Below are 18,642 nucleotides of genomic sequence, written 5' to 3'. Positions count from 1 at the left end.
GAGAAAGAGTAGCTCCACATAGCACAGTACATTGTGAAATCAGACCATCATGTGTAGTAATAACAGTCTATATAGAGAATTTATGTTTGTATGCTTACACCATGTACACCATACTTCACAACTTCCTTGCTGCCCCCTCCAGGAAGGGGAAACCACATCAGCTCTTCAAAGAGGCATGTGGCGGGAAAGTGGGTGGGCCGATGGGGCATGATTGCGTCATCGTGGCTCCACTCTCTGCTACACAATGCCTTGATTATCGGGCATAGTGAAGCGGGGGCAGGGCCACAATGAAGCAATTCAGTACGAATCATGCTATCAGGTGCTTGGACTGCCCACTTTTGCCAGGAAAGTGGCCGGGTTTCGGGCAGATGGTTGCCATCTCAGGAAACTTGCCCACTCTTCCAGGTGGACAGGAGTGCCACCCGATTTTCTGGAGCTTCCCGGCCGTTCCAGGAGAGTAGGCAAGTATGATGTATACCACTGGGACACTTTGTAGTGTCTTATAAATAAAATACCATAAGGGTCATTCCATGTGACTCACGTTACATTTCATGTTAATTTTTAGAAGTTTAAATGCACCACACAGAAATATGAAGCTGAAATTCAACATTTTAAAAATATGACAATAATATATGGGGTAGGGAGTTATAATTATTGCTTTGAAGCAGAAAAAAATGTACACTTAATAGTTACATTTTATTGTTTATAGGCGTGACTCTTAATACAACAGAATGGACATAGGAAATAAGGGGACTTATATATTTATTTAAACCTGCTCTCCTAATTATTTTTACAATATGATTGTTATACTCTACACTTATAAGACCCTAAACTTATGATTGACACACAAACAAAAAAACTGAATATTAAGCAAACTATACTTAAAATCAATATTAGAAGAGAATTATAGATGGAGCGCTGGTGTTTGGTTGAGGTCACCCTAAATTGTAGACAGCAGCTCTCACCGTGGGTTCTGCTGCCCACTAAAAATTACAACTACGGAAGAAAGGAGAGTGGAGCGCTGTTAAGAATTTAATTTAGAAAATGTATTGCTAGACAGGAATATGTTAAGAACAAATGTATCTACATACATACAATGAAACACCTTTTTCAATTAATGAAGTAAATAAAATCTAATGCTAAAAAACACAGGACTAATAATACATAGACACTACTTATACTCTTATACACAAGAAACTGCAACATTGTTCTTCAATATGGCATCAATAGTATCTAATAGAAAAAATATAGCCAAGCATTCACATTAAAAGCGATTTATCCAAAACACAGTACATTGTGGGAGTAATATATGTGAAGAAAAACTCTGTGAGGAGATCCAAATATATACTGTCAAAGTTCTTATCCCGATATATTAATGACAAGTCCGTAATTAGAGGAACTCACCCGTAGATGCTGCTATTCCTAGGAGTAATGTTATACAATGTAATCAGCAACTCCTATTCAAGGGAGCTGAGTAGAGCTGATATACATAGCCGCTGGGTAGGGGGAGTGCTAATACTCCTGACTGATCACTGTGGAACACACCAGCAGTGTGCTGCCTTGCATACAGTGTCAGGGCCGGGTGTGGCTATCATGCAGAGGTTATGTACCGGAGGTCCAGAGATTTTTATTTACAGTCCTGTTTCAAATTAATAGCTAAGCATAATCAGTGCAATCCTATGGAGACAGTGCCGGACTGGTTGCAGCGGCAGAGAAATAAAAGTATCTCAAGGGATTTAACTCATCCCTATTCCAGGAGGGTTTAGTAAGTGCCTAGGAGACAGCAAGTTCAGGGCATCAAGGCTCTGTGTTGGGATCAGCAATATTATGGCTGTTACCGGAATATCAAAGTGCAGTGGGTATAGAGGTCAACGTCCATATGATCTGAATTAATTACTCAGAAGGCAAACTGGGAGTAGGTGTATGCGGAGAAATGCGTCAAGGATCAGATTATATGGACATTGACCTCTATAACCAAAGCACTTTGATCACTCTCCTTTCTTACTTAAAATCAATTTTGACATGTTACATACGAATGTGACTCACGTTACATTTCTGACCCCAGTCAAAGGGCTCTGATACAAATTACTCAAACCTGTAGAATCCACATGAATGAATCAATGTAGGCCTGCTTATCTTCCTGATCAACTGTGAAGATATATAAAATATTTCATCTGGTATGATGGCCATTTCCAGTTGCTGCCAGCTTGCTCCATTGTACTCACTAAGTAACTGTTTCCATCATAGTCACCAACACTACATCATCTGAATTCATTGTGACAGTTACATTAAGTTAATCAGTATAAAGAAATGAAATTGAAAATGCCTTGGCATCTCCTGCGATACAATTTAATTTTCATGTATTGTGTCCTTTATTTCAAGGAATGATCCATATTAATATTTTAATATTACTAAATTGATTAAATTATGACAGACAAACTGATCTAAGATATCAAAGGAGTTGGGGTCTTTTTTCGCTAATAGAAAGACCGGATTGTACTTGTATTTAGAAAAAAAACTAATTAATGAATGAGGCCTATCAATCTGGGCACATGAATATAGTCTATGTTATGAGCCATCGTGACAGCTCATATCTGCTGCAGGTTCCAGCCACAGAGAGGGTTAACAGGCAAAGACACCCACAGTGAGGTTTGGTCCAGGCTGATTGCTCTGAGCTCGGAAGCCTCTTTAAACATGCAGCATTCAGCTGCTCATAGTGGTAATTACCATAGGCTAGTCTTGTTTACGCATACTGGATTGCTTCTGGCTTCTATTATAGGGCAGCAAGTCCATTTTGTGGAAGTCGTGCCATCCGGTCCCTGTTCCTGTATCTGCTGTTTGGTACAGTATTCCTGGTTCCTGTCCTGGCTCTGCCTTGCATTACCTGTACCTTTTGCAAGTATACATGGAACATTAATTGTGTTGCAGATCTACTTTGCAAGCCATTTGTGTTGTTTACTGTTGCTATTCCACACAAAAGTCTATGTACATATCTTTTGCTGCTATTATACTCTGCAAAACACATGCTGGTTAATATATTGCTATTCCATTCTGCATTATATGTTAAGCTGCAATTCCATACTGCCAGCTGCATGAGTATCTGAGTTTATTGCTATACCATCTTGCAATATATCTGTTGTTTGAGATTGCCACTATTTTATATAGTTGTATGTATATGCAATCGTATTCTGTTATTGTCAGCAGTGCACGCTGATCTGTGGTAATTCCCCAGCGATATTATTATTTAGTATTGCTGATATTCACGCTACCTGTCATTAGTGTGCATTCTGTCTTGCTGGGGTCCACAGCTGCAGCTTGCTATGTGGTTAATATTACCTTTGTACTACTACTCCAGATTTACCTTGCGAACTCCCGCTGTTTGTATAATCCCTACTGTCCAGAGGTTAAGACCTGGCAGCATCCTAAGTACCGGTGAGTGCGCTGTATGGCAGTAGTTCTCAAACTCGGTCCTCAGGTGCACAGTTGTAGTCATTACTTACTGATACATTTTAAAAGTTACACAGGTGGAGCTAATTAGTTTACTTGTAATTCTGTGAGGAGACCTGGAAAACATGCACTGTTTGGGGTCCTGAGGACCGAGTTTGAGAACCTGTGCTTTAACGGGCTGTTGTTATAGGCAGAAGCCGTCCCTAGTGTGGCTCTAGGTGACTTATGCAAATACAGGGGAGATTCATTGCAATATGGATGAACAAAACAATACACAAGAAGAATTACTCATCTATATGTGTGTATAGAGACAATTCTCTTGATGTTGGTAGTTCCTCGCATAGGCACTTAATCCACAGGTACACATAAAATAAAACAGATATCACAATATAGTGTAGTTTGAATGCAAAATACAATTAATAAAAATATATTCATGCAAAATGGTTAATGTGTCCACCTGGTCATTTAATAAATCCAATCCACACATGAGGATGGGGTGCTGCCTTCACTATATTATTTTCCCCTTTTGGTGAAACATTCACAGGAAAACCGTTGACATAAACATGTAGTATAACAATCAGATGGGGATCTAATGCACTTTATCGTCGGATAGGATCAGCAGTGGCTCCTACCTTCTTGGATGAGGGGGGCTGCTGCTGCCGAAGGAGAGGGGGAGATACTGCAGTCCCGGCAGGCCGAGTTCCCGTGCCTGCACAAAAGATCTGGCAGGTTTCAGGACCGGCAAATGCGTGCAAGAGGCGATGGTGCCGCACATACGCAAACAACAGACTTCTAGGGACTGTATAGGCTGCACACCCTAGAAGCCAGGTATGGCAGAGACCGAGGATCAACTTCCCAATAGAAACACACTCTCTGCTAATCGCAGCCCAGACTGGCAGTCCCAGGGGGATAAAGCACCTCCGTCCGGGACTGCCTGTCCACTGTGTGACTGGCAGGTAGTGATTTCAATGGGAAGTCACTGCCATTCAGAGTGTAGCCAGTGCAATCACGAACTGCAACTGGCTTACTTACGGTACGGATTTTACTGGGGGGTCTGCAGAACCTTATTGTACCCAAAGCACCCACTCCCAGTAGTTCTTTACATACCAACCCCCCATAAACACACACCACATTCTCTTTAACCATTCATTGTAGTTCAGTCTCCCATCCTACTAAGTACGCAGCTGCCTGCTCCTGGTTCCTCTCCATGACAGATGTCATGTTGCTGAGATATCTGCACTGCTGTGGCTGCTCCCGGCTCCTTTCTGATGCTGCACGAAGCTGGGGTGGAACTTTGTCTTGACAGTCTCGCACAATATTCAGTGAAGTATGGGAAGCACAGGTTTAATGCATGAAATATTATTTACATCATTCTTTTATGTGGGTGAGGCACATGGTACATAACCTATGGTTTATTATGTACATATGATAATTTGTCTCATGATATTCAATGAGTCCACCTCCCATATCCCAGAGTGGATGTATAAACTGCAATATATATTGCGTTCCCCTGATCTGAGGATGAGATATTAGCAGAAAACACTGATAAATATGTATGTTTGGCACAGGTAAGGTAAGTTATATGTGCAGGAGTCTTATACGTAATATTCTGTTGAACACAATCACACTCCTTAAAACCCAGGAAAAGTATAACTGGGTCCCGGTGATTTTAATGGAATCATATTTCCTTATATATTAAAAAAAATCTTGTCTAAGCAGACAGTCCCAGGCTATAGAATGTTAGAGGAGAGACGGGGGTAGAGTTACTAAAGGACAGTTAGGTGTTTTTTGTTTATTTTCCATAGAATTTACAAATAAACTATTTGCTAAAGTCAAATCTGAAGGAAAATGAGCCAAAACACTGACTTTGGAACACTATAGAACATTGCATCTACAATCAATACTTTACATAGAGAAGAATAGGATTTGTAGATTTACTAAAGGTTGGTTTAAAACCGATCAAAACCTGATGGAAATCAGGTATGATTTGTGCAAGCTTCATTAGGTTAAAACAAAAAGAAAGGGTTGAAAAACATGCGTGGGGTCCCCAATCAAATCAGTAACGAACCCCGGACCTCTCAGCCCCAGCCCTGGACCTAAATAAATTAGTCCCCCTCCCGAGGAATGCCCAGGGCTCTTGGATTGGCTCCGCTTCTGTCCATGTATTAATCCAATGGTGTTCGGAAAAATAACAAACCCCAAACCAGAGCCCCACGGACAGCACTGTACAGTACACTGGGCACAGTGCTATGTGAAATGACATGTCATTACCTCGGTCACGTTCATAGGACTGAATGAGGAAGATCTCGGTGAGGAGCATACATGTTCCATATTACACAAAGACGGGGGAAACAATGTATCTATATATATATATCATATTATACAAATAAGGAACTGACCGAAAGTTCTATTTAAATGTATTTCACAAATAATTATGTTGAACATATAAAGGGATTTAAAGGATTACTCAAGACTATCCTTCGAGTCTTTAATAAGCCACTCTACACACCAAGTATTAAGAATTCCTCATGAAAAAAATACTGTATCAGAAATCAGAGGTCTTGGATCTTTGGGAGTCCAGAAAAGTAATTTATTCATACTAAGGGCGAAATGTACAGTGCCAGTGCTAGTATAGGCTTTGCCAAATTAACAGTCTCAGAGAACTACACTACATGGAAATTCACCATGCAGATGCAGTTAAAGCAGGAAAAGTTGTGGAAGGTCACTAGTGATCATCTAACCCAGAAGATGTGAAGAGAACCATGGGGACCAAAGGCTTAGCTGTAGAGCAGCACATATATTGCATAATTGATGGAAATGTGACAGCATACGAAATGTGGGTGGCCTTGCAGACAACTTATGAAGACTGAGGCGCCCTGTGTACAGCACTAAGCTAGGTGCGTGCAAGAATATCAATGAATATATAGATAGGATGCTGTCTATCTCTCAGTAGTTGACATAAGTAGATGTCCAAGTAGATGACAAGTTTCAAGAGTGCATACCTGTTGAGACAAATGCTGAGAATTCTATTCTATCAAAAGGCATAAAACCCAGAAAGCACAAGTGTCACAAGATGCTTCAGAATGCAGAGCAAGTGAAAATGTGGTATTTCATCATGCAAGCAAGATAAAAAAAGTCAGCATTAAATGTAGCAGACAGTCATCACAAAGATTGCTGGTACATAGACTCAGGAGCAATGAAGCACTTCAGCTGTAATTAAAGTTGGTTGTAACTGAAGTCATGTGATTCTGTAAATGTCAAGGGAATAAAATATAGAGGCCGGTATCCTATTAGCAGAGGAAAATTTTCTGACACAAAAAAAAGTTTGTTTATGCCGATTTACGGGTGTTTTTCAGCAATTTTTTTGTGGTATCCAATTAAGCTCCATTTTTTATGCCCGAAAACTTTCTATTTTTCTCACGAAAACACATAGGATCTGCGAAAAGTCGCGGACCTATTTTCACTTTCGCAATCGTAGGAAAAATGGCTTCTTATCACAGATTTGGTTTTGCCTGCCTGAGGCAGGTGAAACAAAATCCCTGATAAGTGCCGGCATTGGGGTTAATTGGATAGCCCCGGGCGAGGTAAGTTACTGCGGCTAATAGGATACCGGCCAAAGTCCTAAATGCCCCAAAAGATGGGACAATTACTTTGCACTTGAGAATTAAAGGTAAAATAGTTGTCACAGACATAGAAGATGTACTATTTGTGCCAGATCTAGGAACCAATCTGATTGCCATCATTGTACTAGAAAAGAAGCAATACAAGGTCTAGTTCATAGATGGACAGTGTGTTGTACACAATAAAAGAGGCACTGTAATTGCAATGACCAGCCAGTCCCAACAACTGTACGTCCTAGACACTGAGGAGTGATGGCAGATTCAAATTCCAACCTGTCTATGGAGCTATGGCATTGGACACTGGATCACCTAGGGTACGACAATGTGCAGAAGCTTCTAGATGTCAAGGTGACAGGGATGTCAGCGAATGAGACAGAAAAAACAGAATATGAAAGGTAAACAAACACGTTACCCCTGTCAGCATCCAGAGCTAGAGCATTATTGGAACTACTGTAATGCACTCAAACCTGTTTGAACCAATGGAGGTAAAGTCAATTAGTGGTAACTGTTACTTCATGATGCTTATAGATGATGCTTCAAGGATGACACATGTATACTTCCTGTAAGCTAAAAGTTAAGTAACCAGTAAAATTGCAGAATACAAGAATCTGATGGATACTCAAACAGGTCTAAAATTAAAAGTGCTGAGAGCTGACAAGCAGGGAGAATATCAGATCAGAGATCTTGCTACTTTTCTAAAGAAGAAGAGCATCCAACAACAATTAATGATTAATCACATACCAGAACAGAATGGTGTGGGTGTAAGGGCAAACAGAAATTCATTGAAAAACCACATACTGCTAAGTGATGCAGGTCTGAACAAGATAATCTGGGAAGGGGTAGTCCTAGCTGTGATATAACTCAAGAATTGGGCACCTACAGTGGTAGTCAAAATTAAAACACCATTGGAGGCATGGTCCAGGAAAAAAAAAGCCAAGTGTCAGTCATCTCTGTGTCTTTGGGTGTAAAGCATATTTCCATATACCTAAGGAAAAGAGTTGCAAGTTGGATTCCATGTCCATCTCCTGTATTATGCTTGGATAATGTCAAGAAAGTAAAGTATACAGATTGTGGGACATTAGCAACTAAAATCTTGTAAATTCAAAAACATGGTGTTTTACAAGCTTCAACTAAAGACAAGCTGGATATTGTAACTCAACAAAAAGTTGTGATGCTAGTTATGCCAACACCTGGAAGCACACTGGAAACTGCCCACAGATAACAGAGCAGGAGCTCTATGAGGAGTAACAAAGGTAAACCACCGTCCTAAACGATACAATAAAGATTTTGCTAACTTTGCCTGCTATAAACAAATGATTCAAGAAGCAAAGTCAAGCAGCTATTGGGAAGAGTGGAAATCAAAGAGCTTACAGCCTTGAACAACATTGACACCTGGACCAATGTAGACCACTAAATAGTAAAAGAAAGTGGGTCTTCTGAAACAAGCTACAGTAAATACCGATGGAAGTCTTGCTCGGTATATAGCCTGACTAGTTGCCAAGGGCTACACCCAGAAATCTAGCAATGACTATGCAGAGATCTTGTCTTTTGCAAGAACATAACATTATGTATGGTCATTACTATATCTGCTATGTATGATTTACTGCTGTACCAACTAGACTTTGATTCAGCCTTCTTAAATGATGAGCTAGCTGAAGAAATTTACAGGGAGCCACCAGAAAATTACAGTGTTCATGCATTCCTAGAGGTAAAAGTATGTCTACTGAAACAAAGTGACTGCTGCTGGTACAACAAAATTGACAATGTATTGCTGGAAATTTACTTTATGTATTCTAAAACTATTCACTGGTTGTACTATAAGTGGAAAGAGAAAAGCTTATTCATTGTAGTTGTGTATGTAGAGTATCTATTGCTTACAGGTCAAGAAAGCCAGATAGTCAAAGTAAATTGATGCTAAGTGATTGGTTCAGTCTAAAAGACCTTGGACTGGCACACCAACTACTGGGTCTTGTATTGTATTGAGTATTGTGCAAAATTGAAATGCTGGTCTGTTAGCATAGACCAATGTTATCAGTGGTTTCCATGCTTTCTTGAATCACAGAGTACTGTGGGACATTAGCAACTAAAATCTTGTAAATTCAAAAACATGGTGTTTTACAAGCTTCAACTAAAGAGTATCAGCATTTTTTTTACGACACCTCTAGGCCAAAATTTTCCTATTGATAAATTCATAAACAAGTATTAAATTAAATAAATTGTGCTTACCTGTCATCTTTAGGTTCAGTTATGTGGTGGTGGACAGGGTTGCACTTCTATTTGTCCACATATTTTATGACTGGCAGCCACCAGCACTGGTTTTGCCAATCACATTAACCATAAATACTTTGAATTGGTTCTGGACTACCAACAGATGGAACCCCTGCAAGTGTCCTGCAGTAACTCAGGGTGCCACGGCACCCATTTTGGGAAACACTGCCATAGACCAACAACAGTACATTGAAGCAATGCTAGAACAAATTTGGTATGATGGATGCCAAACCAGTCATACACCAACTGGCAAAAGCACAAAAATAACAAGAGTTATGTGTCCAATGACAGAAGTAGAGATAGAGGAAATGAAAATAGTTCCTTACCAAAATGCCATTAAAACTTTAATGAATGCAAGTGTTGGCACACGTCCAGACATCACACATGCAGTCAGTTGTGTTAGCCAATTTGCAATCAATCCAGAAAGAGAGAGCATTGAATTGCACGCGCCTCAAAATTAAGGTTTGTAGGAAATGGAAGTTTGGCTTTACAAGCCCGCTGTAATGCTTATTGTGGATCGGATGTGGACAACAGATGTTCCTACAACACAATAGATACATATTTGCTTGGTGGCTGCAGCCATCAGCTGGGCTAGCAGGAAACAGCCTACAGTTGCCTTGTCCACTACTGAAGCAGAATATATGGCTCTCATAGAAACAGCCAAAGAGGTGCCTTCTTAGTGCAATAGATGCTGTCAGCATTGCATGTGACAACAAAGGCAAACATCATGGTTGGTCTAAGCATATCGCCATAAAACACTATTTTATAGGAGAGATGTTAGCACTTTAGGCAGTGTGCAATATGTAAATACTCGTAGTGATGGAAATCTCACTGATATGTTGACCAATGGTCTGACACCACATGTACTTAAGGGCGGGGGTACAAATTACCCGGGCCCGGGCCTGCGGCAGGGGCCCAGTGGGGGCCCAGGTCAGGCATCGCTCCTTCTCCCTCTTAAGTCACAGCAGCCCAGCACATTGCACTGGGAGACTGCTCATGGCTGCTAAAGCAGCAGCCAAAACAGTCTCCTATGCCTATGGGGGGAGCGATCATGCTGATCATGCACCCCCTTGGCTGTGCATCGGGCTGAGGGGCACACAGCACCCACTCCCCAACTCACTGTAATATTTTTTTTTCTAGGGGGATGTTGCCATGCTTCCCGTGATTAGGCCACGCCCCCTGTCACCTGTGCCCGGCGCGGCTCTTGTTGGCCCTGTCTCCAGTACATGTTTAAGTGGTCTGTTGGTCATCCTGATATATATTTTGGGACATGTACAGTATATATAATAACTTCCCCCTGCCTTTTTGCAGTTTGTGAAGTTGCATATGATGTATGCTATAGTATCTATTACGTCATTTTTCTTTGGGGAAACATATTTGTACCCTTTGGGGTATATTTACCAAAGTGAAAATTTTTAGAAATAGAGATGTTGCCCATAGCAACCAAACAGATTCTACTTAACAGTTTACTAGCACCTTCTAGAAGATAATAGCTAGAAGCTAACAGAGCTAACTGTTTAGAGATAATTCCCAACAGACAATACAGGAAGGCCAGTTAAGTAGCGACTGCCTCCAGTTCCAGCCATCTCAGGGTACTGCAGGAAGCAAACCACACAACCACTTGGCTGAGGTTGGAAGCTAAGTAATAAAGCTTAATATCTGGAAAGTTCATTGAGAAAGAACAGAGTCAGGCACACAAACCGTAAAGTTTGAAATAACTGGAGAAACCTTAGCAGAAGGTTCATTATAATTGCTGATATTCTACTTAGACAAGCGATATTTTGGCTTTGCAACCTGAACAGGTCTGCCTTTATAGTTGAGAGTACCTTGGGATCTTTTTTTTTTTTTTTTTTAGAGTGATCCATAAGTGTGGGTAAGGTAGATATCTAAATATTTATTCTTGTATGGTTTCAAGGTAAAATTATAGTTAGATATTAAAAGGTCCAATTGGGTCTGTGACACATGAAAGGGAAGAGCTTCTGTCTTGGTATATTTCATTTTATAACCAGAGAGGGATCTGTAGTTTGTGAGGATATTGTACAACTTTGGGAGTAACATATGGGGGGATATCAGGGAAAGTAAGATATCGTCGTCAAACTGGGAGACTTTAAAGTATTCTAGGCCGACTTGGATCCCTCAGATGCCTGTAGATAACTATATTCTAGCTGATAGAGTATAAAGATCAAGGGTGAAAGCAGACACCCCTCTCTTGTGACACTAGTTATAGAGAACAAATTGGATTCTGTCTGAGGAGATTGAGCCTTAGTCACTTTTAAGAAACCTACCTCACCAGCTCTGACGCCATGCACAGAAGTTCATTCAGCAGTAACATGTGAAATGGCCACGAGAGGGCTGCTGCGGATACCCAGCCACAGCAGCTCCTCCCATGGGCCATTGCGGAGCACGTGACACCTCACAGCACGGCCTCCAGCTGCAGAGACCATCTATGTTGAGTGTGCATTTTCTGTGCGGCTGGGGGCTGTCACCGTTGGGCAGGGGATAAGGCCGACCCCGTGATATGCTGGGGGAAAGCTGCATTGTCCTGTCTGTTATATACACCAGGGTACCAGAGGACTGTAGCTGTGGAGAAAGCAGTATGCAAGGATCATTTCCCTTGAAAATGCCAGCAGCAGGTGGTGGGACAAGGGGCTGTCTCTCTGCAATGCTGAGGTGTAGATTAGTGGGCGTACAGTGTACCTGACTGCCATGGTAGGTCTGTAAACAGCGGCTTCTTTTCGGCTGCTTATGAGACTGTAGAGTCCTACCTCATTGCTAATCTTCACCTCAGCGCTGGGAAGATACAGTATTCCTCTGTTAGAGAAACAATACCAATTGGGGATTGCAAGTATATAGTGAACTCACTACTGTATATATGCCTAATTGATGAGTCCTGGTGGGTACTGGTGCTTTTATATACTGACAATTTTGTTGTGTAGTTGCTGGTGGAAGTTTTTTCTTTATATTGATATGTGTATATATATACTGATCAGCAAAAGGATCTGCCCCCTCCTAAGAATCTGCTTTAATATACAATTGGTCACATTTGTTAATCTACCATTTCATCATGAGCGCCAATAGAGATGTTCAATATATAATAATATCATTAGGGGTAATACATGTCATTGGAGAGCAGCAAATGGGTAGAGCCAGTGCACATGCATATATATATATATATATATATATATATATATATATGTACATATACAGACAGGTCCATAAATATTGGGACATTGACAGAATTTTCAGATTTTGGCCTCTATTCACCACCACAATGGCTTTGAAATGAAACAAACAAGATGTGCTTTAACTGCAGACTTTCAGATTTCATTTGAGGGTAATTACATCCAAATCAGGTGAACGGTGTAGGAATTACAACTGTTTCTATATATGTGCCTCCCACTTTTTAAGGGGCCAAAAGTAATGGGACAAACTAAACAATCCTAAATCTAACTTTCACTTTGTTGCAAATCCTTTGCAGGCAATTACAGCCTGAAGTCTGGAACGCATAGACATCACCAGACGCTGGGTTTCATCCCTGGTGATGCTCTGCCAGGCCTCTACTGCAAATGTCTTCAGTTCCTGCTTGTTCTTGTGGCATTTTCCCTTCAGTTTTGTCTTCATCAAGTGAAATGCATGCTCAATCGGATTCAGGTCAGGGGATTGACTTGGCCATTGCATAACATTCCACTTTTTAGCCTTAAAAAACTCTTTGGTTGCTTTTGCAGTATGCTTCGGGTCATTGTCCATCTGCACTGTGAAGCGCCGTCCAATGAGTTCTGAAGCATTTGACTGAATATGAGCATATAATATTGCCCGAAACACTTCAGAATTCATTCTGCTACTTTTGTTAGCAGTCACATCATCAATAAATATAAGGGAACAAGTTCCATTGGCAGCAATACATGCCCACGCCATGACACTACTACCACCATGCTTCACTGATGAGGTGGTATGTTTTGGATCATGAGCAGTTCCTTTCCTTCTCTTCTCTTCCCATCACTCTGGTACAAGTTGATCTTTGTCTCATCTGTCCATAGGATGTTGTTCCAGAACTGTAATGGCTTTTTTAGATGTTGTTTGGCAAACTCTAATCTGGTCCTCCTGTTTTTGTGGCTCACCAATGGTTTGCATCTTGTGGTGAACCCTCCATATTCACTCTTGTGAACTCTTCTCTTCATTGTTGACTTTGACACATATACATCTACCTCCTGGAGAGTGTTCTTGATTTGGCCAACTGTTGTGAAGGGGTTTTTCTTCACCAGATAAATAATTCTTCTGTCATCCACCACAGTTGTTTTCCATGGTCTTCCGGGTCTTTTGGTGTTGCTGAGCTCTCCAGTGTGTTCTTTCTTTTTAAGAATGTTCCAAACAGTTGATTTGGCCACACCTAATGTTTTTGCTATCTCTCTGATGTTTGTTTTGATTTTTCAGCCTAATGATGGCTTGCTTCACTGATAGTGACAGCTCTTTGGATCTCATATTGAGAGTCGACAGCAACTGATTCCAAATGCAAATGTCACACCTAGAATCAACTCCAGACCTTTTACCTGCTTAATTGATAATGAAATAACGAGGGAATAGCCCACACCTGTCCATGAAATAGCTTTTCAGTTGATAGTCCCATTACTTTTGGCCCCTTAAAAAGTGGGAGGCACATATTGAAACCGTTGTAATTCCTACACCGTTCACCCGATTTGGATGTAATTACCCTCAAATTAAATCTGAAAGTCTGCAGTTAAAGCACATCTTGTTTGTTTAATTTCAAAACCATTGTGGTGGTGAATAGAGGCCAAAATCTGAAAATTCTGTCAGTGTCCCAATATTTATGGACCTGACTGTATATATATATATATATTTATGTATAATGTTATGCTGATTTAATTTATTTTATGCTAATAGTGGTAATACACTAATATTGTAATATACAGCATGTTGGTGTGATGTTCACCATAAAGTTGCACCAGCTGACTAAACATATTAATGCCGGGCAGAGTGTTTACTAATTTATTTATGTTTTGTTAATTGCTATTTTTTGTTGCACTTCTGAATGTTTTTATAATTAGTGAGATCAGCAGATAGAAGGTCAGTGACATTATATATGGCCCTATTGTAGTTATGTTATATAGCAAGCACCACTATGGCACAGTAGTATACAGCATTGTGGGCAGGGCCGGTGCAAGGCTTCTAGGCACCCCAGGCAAAACTTGTGCCTGCGGTTCATTCTGAGTCAGACACTGTGACAATGTTGGATGAAGTGGAGCGATGTTTTCATCGATTTGCACTGCACATACATCCTAATGGAGATCTCACAGAACTTATTCATATTCACACACAAAGAAGTGAATCAGAAATGTGTTGGGCGTTCAATGGCAGTTACAGGTTTTTGGCTAATCGACACAGATGTAACATAGTACGGGTGTGTTATTAGAGACAGGAGCATGTTACTGGAAGTGGTTGCGTACAGATACGCTGAATTGCTTACATTAAAGGCCATACTCAGATGGATCATCTGCACCTAGCATAGGGCTGGTGAAAGTTTTAAACGGTGCGACTGGTATTGGCATCTAAAGACGCACAAAGCATGATTGCAGCATCTGTAGCCACTGACAGCGGGCGTCTCATTCCTTGCACATTTGGACGCATGGATGTACCCCAGGGAGGAGCTTTGTTGCTGCATTAGCATAAAGTCACAGACGCAACTGCAGCAAAAGACACAAGAAAAGCCACAACTGCGTCCAACTCAGAATCAATAGACACCCGCCCCCTCATCAGACCACATCCCAATTATGGCTTCTTCAATAATTTTCCCGGGCTGGTTTTCTACCCCAATCCGGCCCCTGCCTACCTCCAAAATCTAATTAGGGGAGTTTATCAAGCATGAAGGTCCAGCTGATCCTATAGAATGCTATCTCCACATTCAGAGAAAGTAAGAGAGCAGGGATCATGTTTGAGTTATTGCTATGTGTTAGGCTAACAATGTGCTTGATGTCACAGGCCTGTCTTCATTGTATAAAACCAACTTGGTCATTGTGAAACAGCTGAGGTAACACCAAGTTCATGCAGGAAGCTAGTATTTAGAGTAAAGTCCAGTGGCGAATTTTACCTAGCGGCTGTAAAGCTGAAGTCCCCCAGTGAGAACTTCTAAGTGGCTTTCCATTGGAAATGCTTTCCACTAATTACATCCAGGTAGTCCCAGGGGGTGGTGTTTTCTCCCCCTGGAATTCCAGTCCTGACTGTGACAGCATTGCTTGCAATGGGAGGCCACTCCTCTGCTATAATGGCTGCTCTATGTGGCTTCTATGGGCTGCAACCAATGCAGTCCCTAGACGCCAGCTTATTGATTTGCGCGAATGCATGGGATGGCGATCATTGTGCACATTTGCACATCAGACCCCTCTGCAAACCCAGGTAGGAACACATCCAACCTATTTATAAGATTACTTATTTAGCCATCGGGGATGTGCAGTCAGTATAGGCAGGGGAGGCAGAGCCTCCCCGTCATACTCCCTGTCATGCTCCAGAGTTTTGATATATAAAAACTGTGTTTTTATACATGTGTGCCTCCTAAGCCATTGACCTCACCGCACGTCACTGTTAGCCATTTCATGTTGTAGTGTGCCTTTGCTGTTAATAGCAAATTGAATTTGCCCCTGGAACCTAGTAGATGTGAACAGGCATATTTAGAGCCAGAATTCCTATGTTGTATGTCAAGGATTCGTCTAAGTTTCCTAGAATATGTAGAAATTCTAATCTTTTAGGGAAAAATAAAATCATAGCTTTCTCTTCCCTAAAAAGTGTTACTTTAAATATATTTCAATTATGATATGGAAAATACGAAACTGTAAAACAAAATTTGATAGTGACAGAAAATTTTAATTCAATATTTAATTTGATAAAAGCAAAACAAAAATGCTATGTATTTCTCATGTCTAACAAACAAATCAGTGTATATTTGCACTGCATAATTATGTCATGTTCATGCAGAAATTTTGAATTGAACACTTGTTTATTTCCTATTTTAAAGTGAATTAAACCAATAGTTCCAATTTGGGAAAAGCTAAAATTAGGATTAAGTGTGGCTGAATAGAGCTGGAGACACAGACATATGTTATTAGATTTGCTATGAGAGCTGTTACTCCGTGTCAGGATCATGTACTAGGAAATTAAGGATATGGAACTAAAGGCAACAAACCCAATGTAAAGCCTCTAATCTCAGCCAAACATAACATAACTGTCATTGGCTTTTCCTTAACACTGCCCAGAAAAAAACTACATGTGACCCCTCCATAATAAAAGAACACAAATGCTATATTTTATTAAGAGTGTGTCAAACAGGAAGAAAATTAATTACTTTTTTGCAGTTGGAGGTGTCTTTTTTGTTACTTGTGTGAACAGTTTCAACTTTACTGACATTTGTCAGTAAAGAGTTAAAGGTTCCCAGTAATGTGAAGTAACTTTTTATTTACAGTATGATCTGTTTTGTGTCGAGCAGATGTTTGTACCATCTTCAGTTTGTTTTATAGATCTCCTACAAAATGGTGGTGCCTTACCCAATTGTTGTCAGTCGTGTGCTATGTCCCAGCTTGACCCCGTGAACCCCGTACATACTGTGCTAGAGATAGCTCTGTGTGTACAAGCTTATACGGGATGGAGAGGTCGGGCCAATCAATATTAAACAGCACATAAGACGCGACTTCCCGATCCAGGCCGTTGCAGGAGTGGTATAAGCTGTTTATTGGCTAATAATCATGTGTATAGACATCTATACAATAGTGGGCCTGGGTGATCAGTCCGAGGATTGTACCAAGCATAGGTATGGCATCGTTTGCCTAACCACCCCCGTTTGCTGCATGTTGCACAGTGCGAAACGCCTATTCTGCGTAAATGTCGGCAATGTGTACATCTTTGAACCAGGCCCACTGTGCGAGCTAAAGTGCAGGGCGCACTGGAAAAGAGCATTTCTGCAAAGTGGATTTAATCAAGTTCCCCTGAGCTGTCTACATCATCAAAGAAGCTTCCATGTTAAACATTCCTGAGTTACATTAAAGAACAGACGCCTATGGGGACCAGTGTTGCCAACTCTGAAATGAAAACAAGGAACTGATGAGCAAAAAAAACTATTCAAAAATCAAACCCAAAAGAAAAGCCCAACTTAATGTGGTGGTATGGAGGTGGGGGTAATTTAATAAAAACATGTCTTTTATTATGTTAATGAAAGTCTCATGCTTGCTTTGGGTGAAGGGACCTAGAGGGCACACCAAGTTTGTAATTTGAGCACACCACCCATTCAAAAGATTTAGGGCTCTATTTACTACAATCCGCATTTGTAATGCAGACTGTAGTGTGATATTACCGACTGAATTCGCATTGCAAATTCAAGCAATATCACAGGGATTTACTACAAATCCCTTGCAGGGATAGAGCTTGCGATCAAGCTCTGTCCCTGCGAATCACCTCCACACACTTATCACGGTATTTTCGCAAAAAATACTGTGACAAGTGCAGACACATGCGCCGACCGACCGTCGCTAACCCCCGCCCCCCATGATCACGGATCCCCCCACAAACCCCACTCCCTTAATTACACTTACCTGCAGTCATCAGTGCTCCGGTGATGTCCTCCGTGGCTCCGGTCAGCTGACATCCCATACTGCACTGGGACTCAGGGCCTAATTCAGACCCGCTCGCGAACACTGAGCGCTCGCAAGCGGGTCGATGTTGGGGCAGTGCGCATGCGCACGACGGAGGCGGCTCCGTCATGCGCATGCGCGAGACCCGGATAGCGACGGGCAAGCCGTCTCTCCGGGTCTCGCTACAAAGGGGGCGTGCTGTCGATGGTGAGTGACAGCACGCCCCCTTTGGTGGGCGTGCAGGGGGCATGGCTGCCCAGACGGAGGCGTTCCCATGGGAACACCTACCGTTTGGGGCCGGCCCCACTGACATCACAAGTGATGTCAGTGGGAGTGCTCTCGGCTCTGATAGAGCCGAAAGCACTCCAGGACTTGCGGCCACGAGACCCTACCACAAGGGTCTCGTCGCAAGCCCGATGGTCGCGATGGTCTTGACCATCGCGACCATCTTTTTGGCCGCTCGCTATAGCTGTGGATGGTCACCCACAGCTATGCGAGCAGCCAGGAGGCCGCTCTAAAAAAGGACGGCCCCGATTCAGAGCGAACGCTCTGTCAGAGCGTCTGGTTCTGAATCAGGGCCTCAGTCAGGTGACAACCAGGCACCAGTGCAGGCTGGGAGACCAGCTGACTGGAGGGAGGACATTACGGGAGCCCTGATCACCAGTCCCTGGACTCAG

This window comes from Taudactylus pleione, unplaced genomic scaffold (genome assembly GCF_031769625.1).
Source record: "Taudactylus pleione unplaced genomic scaffold, aTauple2 ptg000129l, whole genome shotgun sequence".
NCBI classification, from domain to species: Eukaryota; Metazoa; Chordata; class Amphibia; order Anura; family Myobatrachidae; genus Taudactylus; species Taudactylus pleione.
Note: the sequence above shows the minus strand (reverse complement) of the source record.